The following is a 23,715-nucleotide window of genomic DNA, read 5'->3' as shown; positions in this document are numbered from 1 at the left end:
AGGTAAATCACCCTTCTCAGAGGTGTTCCTGGGACCTGTAGTGACAATGTGATGTGTATGACTAAAATTCTGTGCCGGCTGGCTCTTCCGCTGGGCCAATCTGAGGGCCCAAAAGAACAGAGGATGCTTAAAGGAGGAATAAGATGGTGGCATAGCCTTGGGGCCAATACCCAGGTGTTCTTCTGCCTTGAAAAATGAGTGGAGCACCAAGCAGTTTCTATAAGTAAGGTATGGTGAGAAAGAAGGGCTGGGGAACTCAAGAACGGTATTTAAAATCTCTAACGGTTTTCTGCCTTCAATATTGTGTGGTTCTATTTGAATTTCTGTGTTGTTAATAAAATAGGTGTGGTAGAATCTGTGATGGAAAGTTTTTGTTTCTTATTTATTTACCTATTTATTTATTGAGTCTGTAAGCTCTTAGATGCTCTCCTGGTCTAAGGTCTCACACACACACACACACACACACACACACACACACACTGCTTTGTTGGTGAGTAGCAGGAGGAATGAGGAATAGTAACAGACGAAAACAGTTCGCTTTACTTCCAGGTTGGAGAGACCAGATAATATACTCAAGAGAGTTCAAGGTGTGAGCTTTGCCATCCATATTAACATCTCAGCTCAGACGCCGGTTGCAGGCAGCACTGCGGACAGCTCCATGGTGCTGAAGGTAGAGGCATAATGAGGTTTATGCTCTTTTCAATTCAATGTTCACCAGTTCATCCATCCCACAAACATTGGCTGTGCGCTTTTTACACGCAGGCAGCATCCAGATACAGGAGGGAAGGGGAAGTCACCTGGGAGGAAATGGCCGGAATCCATTATAGCACAAGTTTCAGAAAAGAAACAAACACAGGGAACAGAGGCAAGTTCAGTTTAGAAAATCGGGTTAAGAAAAATGAGGGCTAGCAGGCAAAGGGAGAAGATCAAAGAGAGAGACCGGGATGGTACGATCCAAGCACATTATAGATGCGATGGAACCAGTAATTTTGTAGGGCTAATATATGATAATAAAAATTTTAAAATAGTAAACTAATGAAAGGAACAATTGGGGAAGCTTTCTTAACTGCTCTCATTAATCGAATGCTTACTATAAACCAGGCTTCATCTATACATTATTTCTAACAGTTCACAAGACTGCCACCAAGCGAGGACATGAGTCTGACATCACAGGTCATAAATAATGGCACAGTGTGGAGGTTCATGTTTTCCTTCAAAGCCCAGGCCCTTACTCCATCTTTTTGACCCAATGGGAATGTCCTCTTCTTCACCTTGGGGAGGAAAGAGAATGACTATGTGCCTGTTGGAACTCTGAAGGAGAAGTTCAGCCCCTTCGCTTCCCCCTTTTCTAGGTGCCCCCTTGTCCCTGGGACAACACCTAATAGAGGGAGGAGAGACTCTAGAACTATCTGAGATGTGTGTTGAAAGCTCATCAGACATCTTTCAGAGAGTAACAGTTTCCCTGTCTCATTATGCCCAAGGAAAAATGTCATTAGCTCAGGGGACCTGGAAGTCTGCTGTGGATGAGGCTTCAGATTGGCTGAACCTTGTGGAGAAAGAGATTGTATTCTATCATCAAGACTCTGTCCTTCTTTTCCAGACCTCTTCCTTTGAACATGGAAACAAGATGGCTTCTAGGATTCCCAGAATTACACCCTCCTTTGCTTAACAACACCAACACAAAAATATCTTCTCTCTTCCATCTCTGAACATCAATCCCAGGTGAAACTCTCAGTGGCCCCACCCAGGCTAAATGTTGCACATGCTCCAATGGGTCAACCTGAACTTCATGGCTTCCCCTGTGGGGAGGGTCAGGTACATGGGGTATGTGGATGACACACTTAGGGTCTCCTGAAGCAAGGAAGGAACTTCCTAAAGACCAGAAGAGAGACAACGAGGAATCAAGCAAGACAAAAACAAAACAAAACAAAACAACAATGTCAAACACCCAGTGAGAACAGCCCAAGACAGTCATGTTAGGGCTTCCTGTGTACTTTTCATCTTCTGTGAAGCAGAGGGGCTATGGGAATCTAGGTATAGGAAAGCAAGAGGCCTTGGTCTGTTGAATTTTGGTTTGCCCAGTAACTGCAGAACTTGTTATTCTAATGTAGATGATCAAGCATGTCCACTTCTCAGCCATTGACCAAAGGCTGTCCGACCACATCCCCTTCAGATCTTCAAAACAGCTTTGCAGAGAACAAGGGCAGGCATGGCTTTCCTGTTTCACAGGTGAAGAAACTGAGGCATTGGGATACTAAAGTGACCTTCCCAAGGTCACTCCACTGGTTAACTTGCCAGGCTGTAACTTAACCAGCTCTCCAGCATAAGAATTAATTAAAAAGCTAAGAAAAAAAATTTCCAACAGGAAACAAGATTGGTTAAGTGATAAAGGACAAATCTCATTGGCCAGGCAAAAAGCTGCAGAGGGAACAGCTCTGCCAGTTGGAAAGGCAAAATTAGGAAGCTTGGCCAGATCACCCAAGAAGAGAACAAAGAAATCGCTAGAATTTATAGCAGAAGAAGAGAAAAATCAAAGAAAGAAATGAGATGCGACCTGCAAAACTCATAAAAGGAAATAGAAAAAACATTCTTTAAAATACACTGGGAACAAGCGAAGATAAGGGGGAATGTTCCTTCCTAATAGATGATGAGGGGAAGCTGATAATAGATGACACCAGAAACGCATGGGTTTTTAATTCTCTGTTCCTTGAGTAGCTGGAACCAACTGCATACAGACTTGAAAGCAAGGACAAGGGCCAGAGAGTGGAGGGCAAAGGACAGCACCTGCGAGGAACAAAAAACCTGGGGTTACACAGGGCCTGGGGGGACCTAGATGTCACACTCCCCAGCTCCCACTTCACCGATGAAGAGATGGGGATAGTGCTGCCCAAGGTCACTCGGTTAGAGCTGGCAGAGCAGACCTAGACCCTGGGCTTCTGGCTTCAGTGCAGCATGTTTCTCTCCCTCCTGGGACATGGAGAGAGGAGAGACAGTGATGGATAAGCCAGGGCATATGCAATCTAGTGCCAGAGTCAGGCAGGTGCACAAGAACCGACCGGAGCCGTGGTGAAGGACAAAGCTTAGAAAAAGATGGAGACAGAAGGCAGGGAAGAAGATGATGTGGGGTTGAAGCCTCTGACTAGGCTGGTTTATCAGTGTCTTAGTCTCCAAGTCCCTCACGTTCCAGAGCTTCTGAGTGACTGACTCCTGTCTGGGGCTTGGATTCTTCCTGTCTTGCTTTGTGTCCCACATCAGCTTCCTGTTGCCACAGAGAGGTAATGCCAACTAGCAAAATACCCCAGTACCCCAAAGCTTAACACTGTAAGCATTTGTTTATCTTGTCATGGGCCAGTGACTAAAGCTGGACTCGGCTGAATGGAGGGCCTGCAGGTCCCCCCCCCCTTTCTAGGGAGGCTAGCCTGCTGTTGGCCAGTCTAGGATAGCCTCAATCTGATGGCTTGAATGATTGGGACACATGAGACAAAGGAGTTAATGAATGCCCAGCAGGCTAGCACAGGTGCATCTCATGGCATGGCAGAGGCACATGACTAACAAACGCAGGTGTACAAGACATTGGAACATATAGGCACGTTCTGTTAACAAATATGTTTGCTTCGTCTCATTGGGCAAAGCAAATGACATAGCCAAGTCTGAGGGCAATTTGTTGGAGTCAGTTCTCTCCTTCCACCATGTGAGTTCCAGGGATTGAACCCAGGCCCTTAGGGTTTGTGGCAAGCTCCTGTACCTGCTTGAGCCACCTTTCCAGCCCTAGATTGCTGCCTCTGAGTCACCATCTGAAGCACCATATTATGGCAGCTCCAGTAGCCTAGTAAAGGAACCTTAGCCTTGGATGTCCCACCAAAGACATCAGGAGGCTCTTCAGACAGTCCTTCTTTGGTAGCACAGCTCACCCAGACAGGAAAACACTCAGTGGAGACACCATCTGTGTGAAACACCTGCTGGTCTCCAGTCCAACAGCTGAGCATGGTTAGCCAGCCTCTTTCTCGGGAGCCCTTCTTGTGACACAGATTTCCTGTGGATTAGATCCCAACTCTTGTCTCTGCTTCCTGGGACTAGGCGAAGGCTTCCCAATTCTAGCTCCTCTCCCTCCCACTGTCTGGTCTTGTACCTCTCCTGCATCTGTTCACCACTGGCTAATTGATTCTTTTGCCAGGAAGATGTCTGGGTTTTCATGGATTTAGGATGTCTGCGTCACCCTCAACAAGATACGCTAGTCAGGGTTTCGTTTCTGGAAAAGCTTGATGACAATGTAGTCTTAGAGGAAGAAGTATGATACCCATGTGTGTAGGTAACCATGTTAGGTTTAGAGGCACACAGTCTACCAAGGATGCACCAACTAGATGTTGAGCACAGTTCATATGGAAAGGACTGAGCAGAGGCTGGAGACAGGTCTGGCAGTCTATGCACTGGCAGGTATAAAGAGCCTGGAGCGGTCAGGGGCCCCTGCTTAAAACCTGGTTCTGTCCACTATGCCTGTGCTTGTTAAGTGCCATGCCCTGTACCACCATGAGAGGTACTACAAACAGAGTTACACAAGGCAAGGGACCCTGAAGTCTTGGGATGTTAAATTTGTTAGCATAGCATTGAGCAATTAGTTCACTCCTGAACCTCAGGTTCCCCACCTCTAACATCAGAAGTTGGGATTACGATGTCTCATTTTATTTCCAGAATCCTTGAGGGATGGCCTTGAACCAAGATGGGATGGAGACCTAGAACACGTCCATGGCAACTCTGAACATGAAGTGGCAAGGGTGGTTCTGAAACACTCCCAGGAACCAACTGGCTGATGGGTATAGAGAAAGGCTATAGAAGGGGCATAAAGTGCTAAGAAGTTGGTTTGTTTGTTTAAGACTGAGTTTCTCTGTGTAATCTGAGCTCTTGGCTGTCCTGAAACTCACTCAGAGATCTGCCTGCCTCTACCTCCCAAGTGCTGGGACTAAAGGCATGCACTACCACCACCCAGCAAATGCTGAGATTTTTTTTTTAACTTTCAAGTGTCATTAGGACATTAACAATGAAAAGTGGACATAGGAAATGGATGACCACTGCCCCACAGGAGATAACCTCCTGGTAATTACACATGAAAGTGAGGCAAACTGTGCATTTTTCTCTAAGTAGGAAGAAATAAACTATATGGATGAAGATATGTGCATATACGCATCTGAGCGTGCATGTGTGGGACAGGAGAGCACCCGCTGGGTACAGACTTATGGGGAGTAAAAAGATCCTACGGTCCTAGTAGATAACTCACAAACCACAAACCACAGGTACACAGGGAAACAGCCACTATGAGACACAGTGACAGATGGGAATTGGTCATAAGGTGGATACGGTCCCTTCTGCATCTGAGACCCACAGGACTGGAGAAGAAAACAGCCAGATCATTGCTCCTTCCTGGGGGGATTAGGAGCCTGAAACACCATCTTTCTTAACCATAGGACTAGTCAGCTTCTAAGGGAGCAGGGTGCCTGGCAACCGGATGCAAGCAAGGAAGCAGGGATGAGTAAGAGGGTCCCTGTCCTAAAATTAGTGCTGGGTGGGGTGGGCAGACAAGACACATGTCTGAGTCATGCAGGAAGCCTGGGACTCTTTGAAGTGTTGTAAGCAAAGTGAGTTATTTTGAAAGTTGACTTCTGGGAAGGCCTCATGGAGGAGGCGGCATCTGAATGTCTCCTTTTGTCCTATCTCTAAGGCAAAAGACAAAGAAATACAGGAAATTATAGTCGCATTATCTATCGGCTTTGGCAGGAGAAGAAGGGCACAGGGTGACAAGAGGAGTAGAGAATGTTCTGGTCCAAGGATGTGACTAAATTTAGAGGTGCCTTAGTGGGGGCAGTTTTCCACCCCGGGTGTCTCTCAGTGTCCAGAGAGTACAGGAGCCGATACTCTGATTTAATAAGTAGAACCACTACCCAGGGAATGGAAAGTTCCTTGTAGTGGTGGTGGGTTGGGCAGGGAGCAGGGCGGGGAAGAGCCAGTTACAAGCGGGCAGGTGGATGGGGAAGGTTTCACGGGCTGTCTCAGAGGGTGAAGCAGGCCAAACCGCAAAGGCATGGACGTGGACGGCTCCAAAGCCTGAGGGACAGCGAGCACAGCAATGAGCTGCTTGGGCAGTGAAGCAAGGAGAGCAGCCGAGATGGCAGCTGAAAAGATGCACGGGGTCAGTGGAGGAGGGAGGCAGGGAGCATCTGGGGGCCTTAGCTTCTACCTACATGGCCACCTGAGGCCTGGGGATGCAGGGGAGGGGGACTCAGGGGCTTCGCCAACATCTGCACAGCTGAGCTTTGGACCAGCTGCGAGATTCCCTGAGCATGGGGAGGACTGATTAGGTGAGAACACACCCAAACAAACCTCGGACGGAGCGGAATGCTCACTTGGTGGGTACCTCAGGTAGGGGGCAGGTGTGGGTCAGACCCAACCCCTGCCAGGTTGTCCCTACTGGCGCCTCCTCTGTAGCACCCGCCTCTCTTTCTTCCTCTCCTCTAGGCTTCTTCCAGCACATCCTCCGATCTTCTTTCCTTCCAAGCAACAAAAACCGTATTAAGCATTTATTACATGCATGCTAGGCTTCTGCACTGAGGTTTAAGAGATCCTTTGAGAGAGGAAAAGCCCAGGCCTCGTTTCTGTTTTTCTCTTCCTGACTCCCAGCTGGAGTCTTTTGAAGACCCCATGAGTACCCAACCCTGAGCTGGGCAAGATCAACCTTGGGGCTACTCCATCCTAATGCCCACCGACCTGGTTGATGGCATGCCAAAGGGGATTTGAATTAGGACTCTCAAGTTCTCAACAAGTCTACTCCTTGCATGAGCACATTTTCTTCTCAGCCGAAATTATCTCACTAATGTCAATCTTATGTTCTTTCTGTTTGCTTTGCTCTAATTCCTGGCCTTCCCACGTGGTTTAGAGAAAAAGCAGGAAACTTTGGCTGGGATGATTATTATTATTATTAATAATAGCAGCTACCACTTAAGAAGCAGTCATAAAAATGCCAGGCACTGTGTTAAGCAAATAACTTTATCTACTCCTTACAAGGAACTCTGTAAGCTATACATCATTCCCCTGGATTCTCAGATGAGCACACTGTCGCCCAGAGAGATTAAGTTACTTTGCCCAAGGTCACACAGCTACCAAGCAGCAGAGCCCATATTTGATGCTGGAACTACTGTATCCTGTATCTGTCCTAGTAAGTTCTCTGAATTGAGACCTTTTAGCCTTCAAATATTCACGGGTACCCGTCTCTTGGTATGAGAGTTCAAAAGGGCCCTTTCCTTTCTAACTGATGTACCTCCCCTTTAATTCAGACATCTTCAGTTCCAGGCCCCTCCCCTGTGATTCAGACATCTTCAGTTCCATCCCCATGCAAACCTTTAACACCCACTAAAGAGCAGCTACATTACCTAGATGGGAGGAGGGCTTGGGGGGGTGGGCATTCCACCACCTAGGAGTGAGGGGCAGCCAAGGAAACTTGACAGCGTAAAGGACACAGCTCAGACACATAGAACACCCAAGGACAAGGACAAGGGAAGGAGCTGGTTCCATTTTTCAATCCTGGTGACTTTATTGGCAGGACAAGGTAACCAAGCGTTGCCAAAGCTAGTTCATCAACCTGCACTTTCCTCTCTAGCAGGAGCTGGCGTTCCATTCCTATCATAGCAGCTTGGTCTCCCAGGGCAGCTACTGGCCCCTGCTGTGTATCTGTATCTGCTACTTTCTCTCTCTCCCAAGTCCCCAGTTTCCTTCCTGGACAGAAAGACCCCATGGTGCCTTTCCCCAAGTATCCTCATCCCTGGTGTGTTTACTCCATTCTACATTAGCATCAAGTCTTTGTCCCAGTGCATGCTGGGTGGCTCCTGAAAAGCCTGGTCACATACTGAAATGCTGCTCCCCATCTCTTTGTCTGGGTTCAGCATCATCGGTCCCTTTAAGCTGGGTTAAGATAAAGAGATACTGCCCAGTATAGTGGTGCACAGGTTTGGGTTCTATAGTGAGACCATGCCTCAAAATCAAGCAAATAAAATAGACATATGGATGCTTAGGGCTCTATGAGTGTCTTGGGTGACATCAGAGAGTTATTAAAAAGCCAAGACCCAGGCCTAGATCTCTCCATGCACAGTGTGCTGTTCCCTTCCCCATGAGAACTTAAAGGCTATGTCTGAGCTGAGGCATGATATTCCAACAGGGTATTGATGCTGAGTGAAGAGCAAGGAAAGGCATAAAGATGGGACAGCCCATAATGAGTGAGTGGTTCTGATAGAAAAAAGGCATGAGCTTCTTTTCAAAACAAAACAAAACAAAACAAAACAAAACAAAAAACCTTCTCTGCCATGTTCCTGACTTTGAGCTGCACCATAGGCATTGCCCATGTGGAAGAGGTGTAGACAACACACGTGTCTACTCACCCCAGGTATGGAATCCCATGACAGACCAAAGTACAGATACCACCAAAATCCAATTTGGACAATCAGTGAGTTTTATTGGGTTACTTACAGAAGTATTGGTGAGGGGTTACTTACAGGAGCAGAAAGGACTCAAAGAAAGCTGCATCACCAAGGCCCATTCCAGCATGGGTGACAGCTCACAAAAGCTGGGAACCTGGGGCACACTGTATAGCCTGCAGACAGCTCAACAGTTTGGAGACTGTCCTTTCCAAGTGACTCTCGTCTAAACCTCTCCTAGGAAGCTTGGTTTGTACTGCATCTTCCAGGCAATTGGTTTTGTCTCAGAGTCGACTTCAAAGCTCAGTTTCCTTCTGTCTGAGAGGGTATGCTCAGCTTTTATTGCCTATTCTGGTATGGAGGGGCCTAGTGAATCTAGTCAGTTTCAGGGACTTCCTGAAGCTATTTTGAATTGTTTACCTTTCTGTTTGAGGAGCTTCCTGCAGGATAGAATGTTTCAATCTTAGGGAGCTACAACAAGAGGGAGTGGTTATCTCCTAATTCAGTTTAAGGAAATGGGGATTCAGAGAGAAAGATCTGATATTCTAGTTATTTGGAGATTCAAATGAAAGAATTCAAGTTGAATCTAGTGGTTTGGCTCAGTGAGAATATCCCTGGAGCTGAGGCAAGTCTGAGGCTTATTGTTCAGTTTAAGAAAAACATCAAAAGACTGCCAATCTGAGCATGTTGGAATATGGCATGTACCCATAACCCCAGCATTGAGAAGGCTGAGGCGTAAGTATTTCAAGCCTGAACTACAGTGAGTTCAAAATCAGCCAGGGATGCTTACTAAGACCTCTCAAAACAAAAACAACAACAACAACAAAGAAAAAACCAAGTATTTGGATAGAGCAGTTAGCTAACACATACCCTAAAATCACCAAGAAGAAAGACTCATGTCTTTCCAGAAGTTCTTGAAGCTGGCTCTTGCCTGGGTCAATGCAGGACACTTAGGGACCATACCACAGGATACAGGCAAGAAGGGTATCCGGAATTCAGGAAACAGCCTGGGGATGCTGAGAACAGTTACATTCACATTTTAGGATAATCTCTGAGGGCTAGTTCATGGAAGTAGGGAAGAGTCTAGGGTTCTGGGGAGACTTTATGGAATGAAGAAAACCTGAGATCTGATCTTCACGATCATTCAGGGGGGCAAAAAGAAGGGGCTCTGTTTTTTAATATGAGTTCCCTTGGAGGTGAGTCACAGAAACTCGCTAGTTTAGAGCTTGTCCCCTGCCTGGGGGGGGTCTTTACTTTTCATCCTTATTCCCTGCACAAGTATTTTGTTTTTTTTTTTTTCAGTATTTTCAATTTAGAGACTGCTGTGTATACTTTGTATCTGTCCCCTCCACTAGACTGTACACACTGCCTGAGTTGCTCTCCTCCTATAAAAGGGACCTGGGGGCATGGGCATATAGCAAACGGTAGCCTCTGTGTGGTCAATACTTCCTGCCTGGCACTGAGCTGCATATGAGAGCTGCCCGTGCCCTTGTAGTAGCTTCAGATCGGTGAGGTTGTGGGGCCAGGACTCAGGTGTCAGTGGCCTGGCAGAGCTGCCACACAGTCCTTGGGAAGTGTGAAGAATTCCCAGAGGGCTTTGGGGCCATTCCAAGGCATCCTAAGAGCATTTACTGGATCATTTAAGAGACTAATTCTTCTTAAGTGGATTCTTGTTGTGGTTGTCCTCCAAAAGCCTGAAGTGCTCGCTCATATTCCCTCCCACCCCGCCCATCTCTCTCCCTCCTCCTCTCTCTCTCCCTCCCTCCTCTCCTTCTCTCCCTCTCTCTCTCCATGCAATTGTTCCTCCAACACAATGCAGTAAAAATTATGCAATGTTGTCACCACCATTAAGACGTTCCCCCTTTCACTCAATACAGCAACCTGTGGGGTGAGCGAGGGGACTATGACAATCCCTATAAGACAATCCCTATTTGACTGGGGTGTGGGCAGCAGTAAGGGAACAAGAGCAAGCTGACCCACAGGTTCTTAGGATGCAAGCCGATGGCACTGTTTTTCCTCTTGTGGGGAGAAATGCCCTTTTTCCTTTACCCATGACACTTCACTGGGCACGCTGTCTTTGGGACACAGCCCTACCTCTCCCTAGGACCCAAGCTCCCACATTCTCCTTTTAATCCAGGGCAACTGTGCTGTTTTATGGAGTGCAAGAGTGACAGACAAGGAGAGCCATAATTCTTTCTCTCCATGGTCTCTCCTCCACCTGTGTGAAGTCAACACCCTGGGCACACCCTGTGTGTCTCGCACTGCTTTGAGGCTGATGTCCTTATTGCTGTCTTGATTCTTCAGTGTGCAATGAGGTGGTGTTCATGCCAGGAACCCATTCTGTATAGAGAAACAGAGGTCTAACAAATATCAATGACGATCTGGGGCCACACTTTTGGTAGTACAGTGAGGATCAAGTTTTACCTATTAATGTAAAGTCCACGAGCTGGTCACATGTCACCTTGCTTCTGACCCAGCTCTCTGAGAAGAGCGGGGACAAAGCATCAGGGGATGCTGGGTAATAATTGCCTTCAGCCATCCTGAGCAATATGATTCAGCCCTTCATCCTCGAAAAGTTTGTGAATGAACCAAACCCTAGAGAATTCCTTCTCAGTCTGTCACTTCCCTGTCCCCTCCCTGGGAACAACTGGAAAGTTTGTATAGAAGCTGCAAGTGTGTCTGACCCCCAGAAGAGATATGAGCACGAAGTGGAGACATTTGTCAAATAAGAAAAACAAGACAGAGGAAGAAACAGAAGTTAGAGGAACTAGGGAGAGGAACCAGGAGTCAAGGGGACAGCCTGTGACAGAAAAAGGCAGAACGACTCTGGAAGAGGGATGGGTGCCCTGGGGGGAGGGGTTGAGAACAGGACTGGATTGTGGAGCTGCAATTTGTGAAGTTTACAGATAAATCTTGGTCCTTTCAGCAAAGCTTATCTGTAATGGGCTCGGCTCACTGAGGCCCCGTCTCCTGTAGACATAAATCATTTTCTAATTTATAACATGAATAATTGATTTTGCCTCTGTAGCCTCAACAATAAATCTCCCGATCACACATGCATAAGAAAATAATAATAATGAAAGCGATCAGGATATGCCGCCATCGATTAACTGTGAGAGGGGCCACTTGACTCGCAATTCATGTTTTAAGTATTCCAGGTGGCACTGTGCCCACTGGCCACTTCTACCCCTGGGCCCTAGGGCCTGTCTGTCACCGATGGGGTGCAAGGAAGAGGTGAGGGGGGTGCCGAGAAAGGAGGCAAATCGGTGTGGGGTGGTTTCAAATGTTTTTTTGAGAGTTCATGTTTGTTCCCCTGGCAACAGTTCACGGAGCATATTGTACCTGGAAGAGCTCGTCCAGAGCAGCACAGACTTGGTCTTTGGCTTCGAGGTGTGTATGATCCTGGAAAAAGAATGACAAAGCTGAGATCATAAGACTGGGTGTTCAGGAGATCCTCCTGAAGGGGAAGGGAGTCTTCATATTCCTGTTATGGCCGCCACCAAGGCAGGGGCTCTGGAATCCACTGACTGCTTCCTACAGATTCCGTCTGCACGAGGGCCCTGTAATCCAGCTGCTTTCCACCCCATCCTGCAGCCCAGCCCTGCTCTCGGCAGCTGTCCCACGACATGGTAATGACCTTCCGAATGGCCGTCCTGCTTCCTTTTCCATCCCAGCGCCGTCTACTCTTTTAGAGAATGATCTTTAAAACTGTAGGTGGGTTTTCCCACAGCTCTTGCCAGACAAGACTTCCTTGATGAGCATGGCTCCTTTCTGTCATTCACCTCATTAGCCATTTCCTGGGGGTGTCAACGCTTGGAGTGTTTAGGACCCAGCACAGTGCCTGGCACACAGTAAGTGATTGACAAATACTTGTTAGATTCCTTCCCCTCACATTTGCTGTCTCCAGCCTCTTCTTTAGATCATCCTATATGAAGTAATATTAAATATTTATTTATTTATTTATTTATTTATTTATTTATTTTTGTATTCATGCGAGCGTGGGCACATGAAGAGGTCTCGGGATAACTTCCAGTAGTCAATTCTCTCCTTTCACGGTGAATTACAGGGATCAAACTCAGGTTTCAGGCTGGTGTGTACAGCAAGCATTTGGATCCACTGAACATTTAAAAAAACAAACCAACCAACAATCAACCAATCACATGGCCAGGTTATTTTTTTGTTGTTAAAAATGTATCATTATTTACTGTAGTCTCACATGAAATCTAAATATCTTAGCCTGGTCCCAACAGGAGAAATGTGGGCCTCTTAGTTATTTGGGTTCCCACCTCAAGTGCTGGTGGTGGGTTCATCCGTTCCCTATGAGCCTCCTTGCCTGGTCAGCTCTATCTGAGCACTGGTCCCTTCCCTCATATATAACTAGCCCACAGCTCCCCCAAGCTTTCAGGTTAAAAGAGATGCCACCGAGTTTGAAGTGAAGATCTGTGGCCAGCTCTGGCTTGGTTTGAGTGAGGCTTATTCCTGCAGGTTGAGAGCATTTGGTGGGTGGAGGGAGTGGGGGGAGATTGACAAGTGTCTGCATACCCATGGAAGTGGAGCTCCCTCTGGCCACACTGATCCTGGCTGATGGCAAGGCTGCTGCCATCTTACCCACTCAGTTATGCTGTGATCTGGCCCCCGGGACTGTGGTTTCTTAGCTCCCAAGATCCCTGGCCTGAATCCCAGGGTCTCTCTTACAAAGGAACCTAAAAATAGAAGCTGTGTTTATAGAGGAACGAAAAGGCAAGGGACCTAGGTAATGTTTAAATAGACAGCCGTGGCCCCTGGAGGGCTTGCTGGGGAGCCTGAAGACTGTCCCATGAGACACTGAGCACAGCAGGCAGGCTTTCTGGCAGGAGACAGAGGGGCTCAGATTGCCTTGGGAAGGCCTTGCTTCCTTCTCCTGCACTAAGTCTCTGGCTACAGTCCTAGTTATGAGCTCAGGCCTAGGTCAGTGTCCTAGGCCCATCCCTAGGAAGTACCTCTGTAGCCATCAACCCATTGAGGAGAGGGAAGGAGCCGTTAAGGTGCAGAGCTGAGGATGAAGGTATGGAGGGGCTGGTAGAGTAAGGCTGCTGAAAACTGGCTCTGAGTATCTGAAGTCACCCCAGGCCACCAGGGGCAACATAGCTTTCTCACTGACAATCTGCACAGTGCAGCTCCCACCCTGATTCACTGAAGACACCACTGGGCTTAGGTACCAGGAGGACCATGTCACAGTCCTTGGAAGATTTCAGTCCTGATAGAATGATCTTAGACTGATTAATTTGCTGGTACAATGTCCTCACATTTGATTTTAATCATTTGTGATTAGCCAGGTATGCTATAATTCTAGCACTGGAAAGGCTGAGAGGTAGGAGGATGGACATAAACATGAGGCCAACCTCACTATGTCGTAGTGAGTTCTAGGACAGTTCAGGCTATAGAGTGAGAGCTTTTCTCAATAACTATTTTAAATTTGGTGTGTGTATGTGTGTGTGTGTTGGAGAGGCACATGCCACAGCTTGTGTGTGTGAGTCTGTTCTCACCTTCTACCACACGTGTGTCCTGGGGGGGTCAATTTCTGTTGTCAGACTTGGCAGCAAACACCTTTACCTGCTGAGCCATCTCACCAGTCCTGAAAAAAAAAAAAAGCAAATTTTAATTGGGGGAAAAAAAGTAGAATTTGAAATTAAAACAAGCAAATTTAATAAATCACGCGAGCATTAAAGGTGCAGCCTGGTAGCTTTCTAAATACTCGTGCACCTGTGTGATCTTCACCCAGACCAACACAAAACATTGCCAGCACATGAATCTTTCCCAGGAGAAAGTTCTGTGCACCTTGGCATGAAGGGTAGCTTTTGTTTCTGACTCTTATCTCTGCATATTTACAATAGGTTGATAGATACTGAGATGTAGATGGATTCACACAGAATGTGCTTTTAGATGTCTGGATTCTTTCCTTCCTAGGTTTCTGCCAAGTCAAAATGATTTTGCAGTCCTAGGCATGGTAGCAAATGCAGCACCTGCCCCATTGTGGGCACCCCTCAAACCTCCAAGGAGGCATGTGGTCATTTGACGCCAGTTCTGCATCCTGCCAGCCACACACTATCCCCATCTCATTCTTCCCATCCCCGTACAAATGATAATAATTGTCATCTCATGGGCTGTCACGGGAGTTAAAGGAAACAATGAGTGCAGAGGATATGGCATTATGTGTTCATTAAGTGTCTGTTCTGTGTCCCTTATCACTGTGGCACGGAAGCCACAGACAGTCAGCACTGAGTGTAGAGAGACAGTTAGCTTGATATATCCTGCTGGGTTTCAATGTAGGCTTGCCAGAGACCCTGAAACAGACCCCGCAACAGACCCCAAGGGGAAGGGAGGAAGAGGAAGAGGATTCTCAGGACTGGGGTTTGGTTCTCCTACCTGCCCCAGGTCAGCCTGTTCAGAGCTTCTTTGATCTGATTGGCAGGCAGAGAGGAGGATGCCCTTTGAAAAGAGTTCTGCTTCCAAAATTGGCTTGTAACTCACTACATACACCACAGTCTTGCCCAACATACTGGTCAGATATTGTGTAAAAGGGAAAGCAGAGGAGAATGTACCCATGTTGATTGGCCAGAGCTCCCTCCAATCTCTCCAGATAAACTACACTTCAGGGCAGAGTGCAAGCCAAAGGCAAAAGGCAGTTTCTCTCTTTTCTCAGTTGGGTATAGCAGCATACACTGTGATCCCTGAACTCGGGAGGTGGGGCAAAAGGATCAAGAGTTTCAGGCCATCCTGAGTTACACAGCAAGACACTGTCCCAAAAGACAAAAGCTGAGGGTGTGTGTGTGTGTGTGTGTGTGTGTGCAAATATTATGAAGACTTATATTAAGGGTTCTAAGTTGTTAAGAGCACTTGTTGCTCTTACAGCCAATCCTGATCAGTTCTTAGTACCTTCATGGGGACTCACAACCATCTGTAACTCCAGTCCCAGGAATCTAATGTTCTCTTCTGGCCTCTGAAGGCACCAGCCATGGACTGCTGCAGGAAAACACATATAAGCAGGAAAACATGGATACACATAAAGCATAAATAATAAATAAATAAACAAACAAATAAATACTTTAAAAAAGAGTTAAAGCAAGCTAAGTGTGGTAGGACATGCCTATAACTCCACCTCTAGGAAGGCTGGAACACAGATATTGTGAATTCAAGGCCATACTGAGCAATATAACAAGACATCTCACCAAAAAATGAAATGAAGGAAGGAAGGAAGGGAGAGAGGGATGAAGGCAGGAAGGGAAGGTGAGTGGGGGAAGAAGGGAGGAAAGGAAAGAGGAAGGGAGGGAATCTTCTATGAGTCTATCACTTTACATTCATGTAGGGTCAACTAGTTCCAATAATACAAATCTAAGCCAACAAATTCCATCTCCTTGACCATGATCATACACAGGGAGTTGTGACACCAGACAGACTACTGATGCTCTGATCTGAGGCTTTCGTTGAAACTTGTGATCAAGTGAAACTCTACCTCATTGGATTTTAAGATTGAGCTGCTGGCGGTCACCATATTTAGGTCTGCCTGGTGAAAACAAAACAAGTTAAGAAGCAGAGGTGTCTTAGTAAGGGTTTTACTGCTGGAAAGAGACACCATGACCAATGCAACTCTTATAAGGACAACACTCAATTGGGGCTGGCTTACAGGTTCAGTTCACTATCATTGTTGTGGAAACATGGCAGGATCCAGGTAGACATGGCGCAGACGCTGAGAGTTCTACATTTTCATCTGAAGGCTGCCAGCAGAATACTGGCTTCCAGGAAGCTAGGAGGTGGGTCTTAAAGCTCACACCCACAGTGACACACCTACTCCAATAAGGCCACACCTACTCCAACAGAGCCACTTGTTCAAATAGTGCCACTCCCCGGGCCAAACATATACAAACCATAACAAGAGGGAAAGATCTGGGAGACGACTTAGTTGGGAAAGCACTTGCTATACAAAGCAGGAGGTCTTGAGTTCAGTCCCCAGGACCCAACATAAAAAGCCAGACCCTGGGTCATATGGAATGTGCTTATAACCCCAGCATTTGAAAAGTGGAGACAGGTGTTCCCCAGGGATCACTGGCTGACCCCAAGGAGTCTATGTGGAGAGCTGCAGACCAACGGGAGGTGATAGCTCAGAACAATGGCTCCCAAGGAACAACAGCAAAGGCTGACCTTGTGTACCCACACGCACACACACACACACTCACTCACACACAATCTGAGAGGACAAGCGGGGATTCTGATTGCCCGATCATGCCATCTCTGCCCCTGGATCCAGCTGTGTCTGAAATAAGATCTAACGGAAAGCATTTCTGTCCCTGAGCTGATAAATCATTTTTCCACTTAAGTCTGTTAGAGCAAGTCTCTTTCACCTGCCACCAATAAACCCCTGCTTAATACCTAATCAGATCAAAGCTCATTCCTGGAAGGGCATTTCCCTTTAAAGCCCTGGTCTGGAGAAGCAACACTTACTGAAAAGTACTTTTGGAAACTTAGTGAGATAACCTGTAGCACCAATTTAACAACAAAGTCAGCTCTTTACTTTATTGTCTCCGGGAGGGGGAAGATTATTCTGTTTGATCCTCGGTGGTTCACTGGACTTGGCTTTGAGTGGCTGTTTCCTAGACTCCAGCCCACCCCATCTCAGACCGTGAGGATTTACTGACGAGTACGCCAGCAGAGGGTGGGTGGCCGGCACATCTTTGAATCTGTGCTTTGCTTTTCAAGGTGAATAGGAGAGAATTAATTTGCATAAATGAGTTGTAGTATGAAATATCAACCTCATTATCTTTGGTCATACTTTAAAGATAACAGCAGTTCCCCCGGCCTCTTTTGCTTAGAGAGCCATATGGACTCCATTTCCTCCCCGTCTTAATGGGAGAACTCATATTCCCATTTCACAAAGAAGAAGAGCGAGGCTCACTGAAATTCCAAACAGCTCCGCTGTCCAGCTGTATATGGGTTAGGATCCAAGATAACATATGGAATTACTGAATAAAAAGAGCCCAGAGATAAATGGGGCCAGCAGAGATACAATGCAGGAGGAGAAGCTGGCACATAGACGGTTTCTTAAGCACTATCAGACAGAGCCTAGGTGAGGCAAATAACAGAGGGGCAAAGCCCCAGCGCAGTGGCCTCTGTTGTGGAACTAGCAGTGGGCTGGAAGCTTACCAGTTTCTGGTTCCATAGGGTGCTGTCATTGTGTGCAGGACTCAAGCAGCCAGTTCCCAGGACACCATGGCTTCTGGCCTCCAGGGTCTGTTTGGAGAAGCAGTTCCTTGCCCCCTAGAGAAGTTTACTGCATTCAGGCAATTTAATCCTCCCAAGGAGTTGGGCAGGCCCTGGAGATAATAAAGAAAGAAGGTAACAGAGTGGATCTGCAAAGCCTTTAATACACAGCATTAAAGGTAATGGGAAAATCGATGGGACTATACAACAGGGTCACCCCAACTGCCAGCAGCTGTCGTTAATGGGACACTGTAAGATGGCTGGGCAAGGTCCTAGCTCCAGGACCCCAGATGACCTATTCAGAGATCTAATGGTTTTGCGTGCTCTCCAGCTTCGCTCTTGAGCTAGAACACAACACAAGGAGATGGGCCTTCACTCCACCCTCCCATCTTGAGCCAAGTGGCTTAATAATCACCATCACGTATTGATTGGTTTCTATGGGCCAAGCTGTAGGCCAAGAGCTTTTCTGGATTGTTGTTTAATCCTTACAAAAACTCTATAAACCATCTACTGTTACCATGGTTTCAGTTTATCACTTATGTAAAGTGAGGCCCAGAGAGGCGGGTGGCCCTTGGTCATTGGCCAGGAGGAAGAGTGGACTGCTTAGCACAGGGCATAAGATATGGTAAAGCTGGGAGGAGTCAAACAGAACAGGCAGCCTGACGTCTCAGGACAGAGATGGAGTGGCTTCCCCTGGCGTGGACTTCCACGATGGGTCAGTAGAGGGTATGAAATTATACAGCAGGTATCTACTACTTAGTTCTGCAATTGATGTCCCCACTAAGTCATCTGATCCTCTCCATCCACGGAGCACACACTCCATTGGCTTTGGGACTTCAGAGTCATTTGTTGTAATTAAAGGGATGGCCATTTAGGAATTGTTACAATTCAATGCAAAGTCGCTAAGGCCACTCTCCGTGTTCTGGGCTGAAGGTGCTAAAGAGCAAACGAGTCTGGTTATTGTTCTGAAAAAGTCTACACCATCTGTCTGGGCAGAGAAAAACACATGGGCCAAAACCAGCCTTTGAATAATTCTCAGACAGCAGGCACATACGTGTGAGAGTGTGTGATCCACAGACACGGAAGGCAGAGGAGTAAAGGGAGGGAGGCTCAGCCTCTGGAGCTCGTGAAGGTGAAGGCTTTGAACTCAGCTGTTAAAGGGATGAAGAGCTGGGATTAGAGAGAATGAGCAAGGCGAGATTGTCTGATGGGGACCCTGCATAGGCAAAGTCCTAGTGGCCGAAGGAGGTTCCACGTTGCAGAAGCAGGGGCTGGCTCATGTGACAAAGGTTTTACTTGGTTAGGGAGGCAACTGTACAGCGTTGAGGGGGACACACAAGGACAGCAGATGTAACAGATGGTAGAGGTATCAGAATTGTGAGGCTCAAGTGACCGGCATCTTGTCTAGATCGAGGGAAGCTTACGAGGAATGGAGTGAGGGCGGTGTCAGGCTGGTTTGAATGCCAGAAAACAGTAAAGGAAAAAAGCTGACTCTGGTGGCCCAACCTCCTGGTTTTGGTGTCAGGGCTGCAGGGGAGAGACATCTGAGAGAATCTTTAAGGCCTCTCTGTAGGCAAGCAGCCCAGCTTGTGAGAAGGTGGGGAGAAGAAGGCAGGTCAATCAGGAGGAAAGACAGAAGGCTAAACACAGGAAGGCCGCTGGATAAGTGGCAATTGTGAAAAAAGCCATTTTCTCTTGAAGACTATTCTAGCTGGGAAAACGAAACCATCACCATGGCTCCACTCAGGAGTCTCCTCCCCTTTAACCAACTCCAGTGTCCTTGTACTATGCAGTTTATGGAAGGTTAGGGCTGTGTCCAGCATACTAGCAGCTTGCATGTCCGTCTCAGCTGACTTTGCCAGCATAGAGTCCCGATTGCATCATGTAAGGGCAGTAAACAGAAGGCAGCTCGATCCTCAGCATCATTGAGGTGACACGTGAGGTGTGTAGAGTGTTTGCTTGGGTTCCTAACATGCTCAATACATATTAGCTACTCTTTCCACAAAACCAATTTCAGCAGAGCATACAGTTCATGTTCCCAGTGTACCAATATGAGCAAGAACTTAACTGTGTAGGAGTTGGGAAGAGAGAGAGAGAGACAGGAAGGGAGATGGAGAGAAGAGAAGAGGAGAGGGGAGGGGAGGGGAGGGGAGGGGAGGGGAGGGGAGGGGAGGGGAGGGGAGGGGAGGGGAGGGGAGGGGAGGGGAGGGGAGAGAGGAGAGGAGAGGAGAGGAGAGGAGAGGAGAGGAGAGGAGAGGAGAGGAGAAGAGAAGAGAAGAGAAGAGAAGAGAAGAGAAGAGAAGAGAAGAGAAGAGAAGAGAAGAGAAGAGAAGAGAAGAGAAGAGAGAGGATGTCCGAGCCTGCAGCTTGTCCCTCCTCATCTCTGAGGCTTTCAAATGGGTGTATAGCCTCCTGCCTGTGCTCCAAGGGGCTGGTGAGGTTTGTGATTCTTGGGACTCTCTGCTGAGCTAGACAGCAGAGGCTCAGGACAGCATCTAGGAGTCTGCCATTAGTAAGCATTATAGGTGATTCAAATGCAGGCTGAAGTCCACTGACACAAAGCTTCTGGGTGAGGTCTGCTTCTGTTGTCACTGAGTGATGACAGGTCACTTACCTTCTCCTGTTCCCTGGTGAGAAGCTCCGTCCCAGTCTCTCAGGGAAAGGAGAAGGAAAGGGAGAGAAGAAGGGGGAGGCAGGTGAGCGATCTGGTGGGGGCGGGGGGTGGCAAGAAGGATACTGAGGAAGGAAGAAAAGATGCTGGCGGGAGGGTGTGCGGTGGTGCCACTGGACTGAGACAGAGCCCAAGCCGGCTCCCTCTGCGGTACAATTGCACTGGGTTATTAACAGGGAGAAGAATGGGCCTCTGTATCTCAGCGGAGCAGGGCAAGAGTCATCAACAGACGTTATTAAAAATCCTTTCCTCCCCAGTGAAAGACACGTATCACTCTTCATCAGCACGGCTCGCTCTTTCTGAAAAGGAGAGTCAACTTAACAGGTGGGGACTGTCCTTTCACGCCTGTAAAAGAGACTGAGGTTGCCTCCTGTCAGCCCAAAAGAAACCCTACCTAGGGCTCATGGACCGTCCCAGAATGGCAGTGAATGTCTTTGAGACCCCCCCTCCCCTTCCCCCAACTTCACCCCAGAGTCTTAGCCTGTGTGCAAGAGAGAATCTGCTGTGAGGGCTGTCTGAATGGCAGCGGCTGCAGCAGGATGCAGTGCTACCAGGGAGATGGCTAACTACTGCAGAGAGATGCTGGGGTTTCTGCTGCAGTGTGACTGCAAGGGCAGGGCCTGGTCTTAGCTGCAGCCTCCTTCCTGCCGTCCCTTGCTGTCTTCCTTCCTTCTCCATTGTGGCTTCTGTCTCACCAAAGCCATGTGGCCTGAGCAGAGCCACCCTTGCAAACAAAGGCCCACTGTAAATGGAGCACACTTCACAACCAGCCCAGTGATCCAGCCTAACACAGAGACTGGTACTGAAGGCCCTAAGCCACCTTCAAGGCGGCCACTGCCGCCTCCCTGCCAGGCTGCAGGCTGACAAAAGGTTGGGTAGCAATTCCTCAAATCTTGCTATCCTGCCTGGGCTGCCCTCCTCCCCGATTTCTACCAGGTGATCCACTTAATGGGCCAGCTCAAGTGTCCCTTCCTGGGGAAGCCCTCCCTGCCCTCTCCAGGCAGAACTAATTACTCCTCCTCATGGTTCCAGTACAAAGGCTCCGGCTCTTAACAATGGTCATGCTCTGTGCTCTGTTATCCCTGTTGGTGTCTCTGTCTCCTCATTACATACAAGAAGGGAAGGGGGACCATGGTGTCTGTTTGCTAGAAACAGGGTAATCCCTGTGTAGCAGTAGGGGCTTATACACAAACATGAGTACTGAGTTCCCAGCACCCATTTAAAAAACCAGATACCTGTAAGGCCCAGTGCTAGGAAGCAGAGACAAGAGGCCTCCTGAGACCTGGTGGCTAGGCTAATTGGTGGGTGCCAAGCTAATGAAAGACCTTGCCTCGAAATACAAATGAGGTAGAGGAGTGGTTGGGCAAGACCTTTGGCCTTTGACCTCTGGCTTCTCTATTTATCCACAAGTATACATATATGCATGCATGTATACCTGTGTATGTGCTTTCTCTCTTTCCTCTTTCTTTCACTCTCTCTCTTTCTTACACACACACACACCTCACACACATAAACACATACACACACATCAAAACAAACAACAGCTAGAACTCTGGGGCCCTAATATATATTATATATTATTTCACATGCTCCCCAGAACAACCCTCCAAGGTTTTAAGGCTCATTTTACAGATGAGGACAACAAGGCTTGGGGAAGTCATGTGATCTACCCAAGAGCGAGTGGCAAGTAAGGGGCAGAACTGGATTGTCTGAGTCGGGTAAAGATTTGTTAACTGACTAATTCAACCCACTGTCAGCTCCCCAACCTTGGTGCTAACTAAGCTAGCAGAGGGTCTGCCTCATGAGCCAGGTGTCATCAACTTATTCCTTCTCAAGGAGAAGAGGCAAGGCCTGAGGAAAAAGTCCGCCACTCTCCCAGAGCTCAGCCCCATAGTTAAACCCTCTTGCTTCCTCCATTTTGTTAATCCCAACTGGCCACACCCTCCCTGTCCCCTCTCTCAGCCCCTGCCATGTAGTTGGTCTGATTTTTCTCTAGCAACGTGGTTCCCAGTGTTCCTCAGGCCTCCAGCCAAGCCTAGGAAAACCTGCGCACAACAGCATTCTTGTTTCTGCCTCCGGGTCCCAGGTAACCTGGAGGGGACAGAGCCCTGGGCAGTTGTCAGCATCTTTCTCCACTGGGGGACCTCAGAAACAGCTTCTGCCTAAGCCCCAGTTTTCAAGACCAACTGCAATTTTACAACCTTGTAAACTTGGTAAGCTTAGCAACTATTTCCCCCCCATTCTGATGACCCCACGATCCCTAGCAGAGAGGTGAATGCCCAGGCAGGTGTCCAATGAGTAGTGAAGAAACGAAGCCCATAAAAACACTAAAAACATCCCAAGAGGACCGAGAGGTGGCTCAGCCAATACAAGCGCTTGTACAAGACTGGGAACTCGGTGGAAGGAGAGAACAGACTCCTGAAAGCTGCCCCCACACAATACATCACACACACACACACACACACACACACACACACACACACACACACACAAATAATAAAAATGCAATTCTAAAAAGTAAAAAGTGTGTTTTCCAAATTTTGTCTCTGTAACTCCTTCCATGGGTGTTTTGTTCCCTATTCTAAGAAGGGGCAAAGTGTCCACACTTTGGTCTTCGTTCTCTTGAGTTTAATGTGTTTAGCAAATTGTATCTTATATCTTGGGTATCCTAAGTTTCTGGGCTAATATCCACTTATCAGTGAGTACATATTGTGAGAGTTCCTTTGTGATTGGGTTACCTCACTCAGGATGATGCCCTCCAGGTCCATCCATTTGCCTAGGAATTTCATAAATTCATTCTTTTTAATAGCTGAGTAGCTATGCCAGGGCCTAGCAAACACAGACGTGGATGCTCACAGTCAGCTATTGGATGGATCACAGGGCCCCCAATGGAGGAGCTAGAGAAAGCACCCAAGGAACTAAAGGGAACTGCAACCCTATAGGTAAAACAACATTATGAACTAACCAGTACCCCGGAGCTCTTGACTCTAGCTGCATATGTATCAGAAGATGGCCTAGTCGGCCATCATTGGAAAGAGAGGCCCATTGGTCTTGCAAACTTTATATGCCCCAGTACAGAGGAACGCCAGGGCCAAGAAGAGGGAGTGGGTGGGTAGGGGAGTGGGGGTGGGTGGGTATGGGGGACTTTTGGTATAGCATTGGAAATGTAAATGAGCTAAATACCTAATAAAAAATGGGAAAAAAAAGTGTGTTTTCATGAACCCTCAGACTAAATCTTCTGCAAGGTTGATGCATTGAACAGAGTTCCCGTGGTTATGAAGGGTTTAGAGTGTTGCAGGCCCATACTCTAATTATCTCGGGCTGTCTTTGGCCTCTTGAGAGCCACCTATTGTC

The 23,715-nt window shown here is 47.6% G+C and overlaps 2 long non-coding RNA genes across 2 annotated transcripts; both read right to left on the bottom strand.

Moving 5' to 3' along the window:
• Positions 1-2,657: 2,657 nt before the first annotated feature.
• LOC115029992 (uncharacterized) lies at positions 2,658-10,154 on the bottom strand. The gene is made up of 3 exons (XR_003835582.2): positions 9,327-10,154; positions 6,373-6,539; positions 2,658-2,784 (listed from the first exon to the last, which is right to left on the bottom strand). It is a non-coding gene; the product is annotated as an uncharacterized LOC115029992 (long non-coding RNA).
• An 86-nt stretch (positions 10,155-10,240) lies between these two features.
• On the bottom strand, positions 10,241-14,963 carry LOC115029993 (uncharacterized). The gene is made up of 4 exons (XR_003835583.2): positions 14,862-14,963; positions 13,982-14,070; positions 11,799-11,858; positions 10,241-10,796 (listed from the first exon to the last, which is right to left on the bottom strand). It is a non-coding gene; the product is annotated as an uncharacterized LOC115029993 (long non-coding RNA).
• Positions 14,964-23,715: the final 8,752 nt, after the last annotated feature.

Source organism: Mus caroli, unplaced genomic scaffold (genome assembly GCF_978045245.1).
Source record: "Mus caroli unplaced genomic scaffold, Mus_caroli_1 scaffold_20, whole genome shotgun sequence".
NCBI lineage: Eukaryota > Metazoa > Chordata > Mammalia > Rodentia > Muridae > Mus > Mus caroli.
The sequence above is the reverse complement of the archived record's forward strand: the minus strand, read 5'-3'. Positions and strand labels throughout refer to the sequence as shown.